Below are 5,739 nucleotides of genomic sequence, written 5' to 3'. Positions count from 1 at the left end.
TTTCGGGAGACGTTCATTCAGGGAGGCAGCTGCTACTTGGAATGTAGGCAGATAAAACTGTCAAGTATTGCATAAGGCCTGATTGCAATGGCAGGTAAGAATCTGACTGTCAACCTGAGCAGAAACAGCACGGGCAATGGCTGCCCTGAGGAGGGTGTGATCTCCTGTCTGTAAGGTCTGCTGTCATGGTATAATCCTGAACCTGGACACCTGTGGGCTTAATTGCAGAAGGATATTGAATCCCAGAGGAAATACAACCTTGGCAAAAAGGAGTAGGGTTTTTTGTTGAGTGGAGGACCAAAGGTCAGGGAATCTAGGTTCTTTCACTGATTGCTGAACTTCCTTGTGATCCTGAACAAGTCTTCTAGGAGAATTTTTAGAAAGCTGCTCTTGGGCAGTCAGCATAGACAAGGACTGCCTAGATGAAATGGGGCTTTTCAGAGCTGAATGTTCAAGCCTGTGTTCTGATCTGAGGTTCCTAAACAAATGCCTCGCCAGCTCCAGGTGGTGGGGAGAAGACCCTTAACTAAAAAGTGTGTGGGTAAAGGTAACCTGGAGGCAACAGTTCATCCTGACTTAAAGATGCTTTACAGAAGAGCTGTGTTGAGGGCATTAGGAGCTTCCTGAACTACACAGGTTCAGGAATTTCAAAGTGCTCAGAACATTGTGAACTGATGAAGGATGGAAAAGTGACAAGCACATTTATGTGAGTAGAAATAGCCTGTGTTTTGTTTAACAATACAAGAAGTTTACAAATCATCTAGAATTTTACTGAATTCTGCTGTATACTCTGTGACTGAACTAATGAATTTCTCTAGGCAGGTTGTGCTTAAGCCAGCATTTGATCTTGTTTCCTGATCTCAGCCATCATGCAAACCCAGACATTGTTATATAGGTTATGTTCAAAAGCCAATGGTGCAGAAGCTTAACACTAATATTACTGAAACATACTTTGTGGAATCTAAAATAAGGAGTCCCAATTGAAAATGATTTTTCGTTGGTGCTTGGCTTTTGTTGTTCTATAAAGATTATAGTTCATCACTGGACTTTGAACACTTTGAACACATTCAAGATGGGATGTGAAACTGATCAAAGTGAAAGTTGTTGGTTTGTTTTTAGGTATCCAGGTTGTAACCATATTGGTCTAGAGGAAAAGGCAATCAGGACTCATAGTGGAGATGATATCTTTTATTAGACCAACAAGATTTTTGCAAAAAAATATCTTTTATTGCAAGGTTTGGGGCACAAACACCCATCATCAGGCATTGGAGAAAAGATTGTAGAAGTTCTCCTGGGTAGAAATGAAAGTTCATATTTCATAGGATTTTACAGAGGAATCAATAGATGGAAAACTCCTTTGGGCAGTCAGTTCATAGCTGATATGAAGCCTCTCACCTCCTGTGTGGATCTATGATGATGCAAATTACCTTGAATCAAAGGCAGGAGCAGGATCTCAGGTTTCAGGTGGTCACAGTTGCTTCCTGCTTGGGAAAATGTGAAGATTTCTTTTTAAAAAAATAGGCTAAAATTTGATCTCTTCCATGTGTTAGGTATCCAGGTTGTAGCCATATTGGTCTAGAGGAAAAGGCAATCAGGACTTGTAGTAGAGGTGATATCTTTTATTAGACCAAGATTTTTGCAAAAAAAAATTCTTGAATTGCAAGCTTTTGGGCCCAAACACCCTTCATTGGGCATTGGAGAAAAGATTGGGATGACAGCTATGGATAAAAAGGAAACACAGAATCAGTAGTGAAAGCCCAAATTAAATTTAAAAATTCTCCATTTGGACTATTTAAAGCATTACAGTGAAATAGAGTGCCATTTCCTGCTTGCTTATTGGTTTGGTGGTTTGATTTGCATAATCGTTGTATGGATAATTCTAAATAATGGTACATAAGATAAATGTCTGTACTGTGACTGGCTAATAACTGGTCAGCCAATCAGAGTGTAGAGATTTGTGTGATCATGCTGAAGCTATTTCTCAGTAACCACATAAGTGTATGCTAATTATTTACTATCAATCCTGTGTTCTACTTGGCTCATCCAGCCAGGATTTGTGAACTGTTTCCCAGCAACAAAGATGCCTGCGCAGCTTCTTACTCCCTTCAGCTGAAACAAGAAATTAGCAGTATTTATATATGCAAGAGAAGTGGGAGAAGCACCAAAACAAGAAAGAAAATTACTGGTAGGACTGTGAGACTGAAAAGGGAAAGCCCTGTTGAATGGTTAATATTGCAAACCTCATCTAGTAGACACAGTCCTTGAATCCTTTCCTTTACATTTGATCCAATTTCTTTTGAATGGGGAGTTTTCTCCTTTGAAGTTCCTTCCTCACCATGCTTTTTATATTAGTCAAATTTTCACGTCAATAACAGTCATATTTGTGCATTTGGAAAATTTGCATTGGTTGAATTGCAGTCTCCCTGTCTGAAATCAGACCTGATTGAAAAATAGGGACAAAATTCTCATGTTTCAGAGTTTTCTTCTCATCAAAATTTCAAAATGCTTGAATTTATTGAACCCCATGTCCAAAATCACTTGGGAATGAAACAGACAAGCAGGCTGTGGAGTGGGGAGAGGAGCCTGTGGCAATTCACAGTTTGACTGGTGGAACTCATTGCTGTGGGGCTTAACTGGAGACTGAGATGCTTAAAAATAGCCATAAACGAGGGGAAAAAAGCCATCCAAGAGATTTGGAAAGGGAGACAAACCCACCAATTTAGGACTTAAAGACAAGGAGTTGTTTCTCTGGAGACAGGTTATATCTGCCTCATGGGACCTTTTCTCTGAGGCAGTTTGTCAAGATCAGACAGGATGCTGGACTAGATAGACCACAGATTCTAACTGTGCCTGGCATGGGAGGATGTGGGTGGGGTGTGCTTAAGAACATCCTTCTATTGAAGGGGTGGAGGGAAAAGAACAGAGGAGGCAACAATTGGGATAACTTTAAAAGCAGTTCTGCTTTCAGTGGTTTCTTTGGGGTTTTGTGTTTCTTGCTTAGGTTTAACAGGACGTGTCGACATGTGTGCATTTACTGCACTGTAACCAAAATTACTGTGCAGTACGGGCACATGTCTACACATGCATGCCTATATTACACAGTAAATATGATGACTTACGTTGACTTGAACTTAAATTTGATACATCATGCAGGTATTAAATTTATGCCTGATTTGTTACTGCACAGTAATGCACATGTAGATGCCTTACTACTCAGCTTTGGTGATGCGTAGGGAGTGCACGTGGGTGCATGTGCACCCCCCTGAGCATGGTGGTGCACCCCCTACGAAAAGGCTGGCAGCACCTGTGGGCAGTTGCTGCTCTCCACCCCTCCCCCCTGCCGCTGATACTGCCAGTGGCATCTGTGGTGCTCGCTGCCCCTCCTGCCGCTGTCAGCGCAGTACCCCCACAACTGCCAGGGGCACATGTTGTTCATGCTGTGTGGTAACACTGTGTGTGGACTGAATTGGAACTAACTTTAGTCCCAAGTCAGACCAAACCCAGCATTAATGCACTTTCATACCTGCATGTGTAGACACTGGCCTATTCCTGCTTACTGCGCAGTAAATTTAAGACAGTGTAAATGGATGTGTAGACATGTCCACAGTTGAATATTTAAAATAGTCAGTACAATAACTTGAATTCTTTCCATCAGCCCATGACCTAACCACCTCCATCATTTATGAAAACACCTTATATTACACTTGTGCAGGGTCTGGATTCTGAGCTAATTTCATAGTTACATCTCCTGTTTCATACCAGTTTATAGTAAAAGAATCCAGTTCCTGGTATGTGGAGTGGAGTGAGGACTGTCAGTCACTATCACCGTATCCTGGATTCAGACCAGAAATTGAGATGTGAAAGATTCCTTCACAAATAACATGCCAGGTGAAGAGTATTACACCTGTTAAAAGCTCTGTTGGAGAGATTCTGGCTCTCATAAATATGGTAACTGACAGCTATTTAATAGTTCTGGCAAGCAGAAGGACAAGAGTTATTTACGATAGTCAAGGGTTAGGATATGGATCAGTTTAATGTGAGCAGTATGAGGATTAATTTGAAGCACTGGGGATAACAGCTTTGGCTTTGCAGGCAAAGCAGGACGCAGCCTGCTCAGTTTAAGCACTGCAATCTCTTTTTCATGGTGATCATTTCCCGCACTGCTCCTCTGCCGTCCCTTTAAGTAAATACATATCCCATCAGCCTTACAGCATGCTAGTCCCAAGGCACAGCTATCCATGTTCATGCCCAGAATGAGGCATGAACTGTTGTTCATGGCATTGAGCCTGTTGTACTTAAAGGCTACTCTTTGGTCCTAGTTATGCCACAGCACTGAACTGGATTTAACTTCAGTGGTCCCCCTTACCATATCTGTAGCAGGTCTCCCCAGTATGGGACAGACTATAGATGAGACCATATTCCATTTTGGGATGTCTAATAGATTTTTTGATGATACAGCATGAACAGTATAGGAGAGGTGTGCTTGTATTCCTGAGATCAGCCCCAAAGAACAAGACATGTTCCTTTAACTGTTGCCAATAGAGGCATACCCCCTCCTGGGGAGGGCTGGCTGGCTGCTCAGAGGCTGGAATCCATCCCAGACGCATCAACTTTATAGTCTCTTCAATATAAACAGGTTGGTTTTTTTTCCTAATGAGACATATTCCTGTTGCTCATGCAGATCTGAATCTGAAACCTAGTAGTTAGAGGCTCTTTTAATGCATGAGCAGAAGGAAGCAATTTGGATCTGTCTTGAAGCTTTATTATTATTTTTCTAATACTGCAATAGTGCCTTCAGACCTCAGTCACGTTGGGGCCCATCAACAGCTGGTCCTCCGGCTTCTCTTGTCAAGCCGTTTTCAACACCTGACAGAGGTGGCAGGAGCAAACTTTCCTGTACTGAAACTGAGTGCTCATGAGAGACCTGCTGAAATGCATCGTCTAGCACAAAGGTATTTGTTGCCAGAGACTCTATGATGCCCATTTGGGGCTTGGTAATTTATATCAGCTTTGTGTGGAAGATACTCCAGTACTATGGCTTTGGCCAGCAGCATAAATCTTTAAGGCAGATAAATGGGAAAGTGTGTGGCCATGTTTACATGAAGCCAACTCACTGTCATCAGCTGCTGGAGAGATGGCAACACTGGATGGCAAGCAGTGTAAAGTAGATGACATTGTCAGTGTAGTCCCCAGATGGAAGGTGCTATAAAGCACATAGCGCTATTATTTCTCTTCACTCTGTAGCCGAAATGCGAGAAGGTGCTCAGCAAACGTGCAAAATAAAGACTATTCTGTTGTTGCTGATAAGGAAATTGAGGCAGATAAGTGGCTTGCTCAGATCAACCAAGTGCTAAGTAACATAGCCAGGAGAGAGAATCGTGGTCTCCCAGCTTCACTTTTGCTTCCCTTTTTTCACCTACAGTATCTAGACCCCTGAGCTGAACTAGTGTCTAGAGGTGCCTACTATCTTCATTTCTTACATTTCTCTAGCTCACCTTTTCTGTGTGATATTTCTCTTAAATGATTTATTTTGAAAGTCAGGGGCCTGACTCCTCACAGCATTACAGCAGTGTAACTCCCTGGATTTCATGCTACATTGGTGTAAAGATGGAGTACTATAATAATGTGAATCAGGCCAAGCCATTTAAGTGACTGAGTATAAAGGGTTTGCAATCTTGCCTGCTGCTGCCTGGGGAGGAGAATGCTTTAGAGGGTCATCTACAGCCAGCCACTTCCACA

General features: G+C 42.2%; 1 long non-coding RNA gene across 1 annotated transcript in view; it reads right to left on the bottom strand.

Annotated features, from left to right (window-relative positions):
* Window positions 1-1,670: 1,670 nt before the first annotated feature.
* The window catches only part of LOC112550548, a 12,802-nt gene continuing 8,733 nt past the window's right edge, over window positions 1,671-5,739 (bottom strand). Inside the window, exon 3 of the long non-coding RNA XR_003094445.1 lies at window positions 1,671-1,718. This is a non-coding gene — a long non-coding RNA (uncharacterized LOC112550548). The remainder of the gene's footprint in view (window positions 1,719-5,739) is intronic.

Source organism: Alligator sinensis, unplaced genomic scaffold, assembly GCF_000455745.1.
Source record: "Alligator sinensis unplaced genomic scaffold, ASM45574v1 scaffold471_2, whole genome shotgun sequence".
Lineage (NCBI taxonomy): Eukaryota > Metazoa > Chordata > Crocodylia > Alligatoridae > Alligator > Alligator sinensis.
Note: the sequence above shows the minus strand (reverse complement) of the source record. Positions and strands in the feature narration are given on the sequence as shown.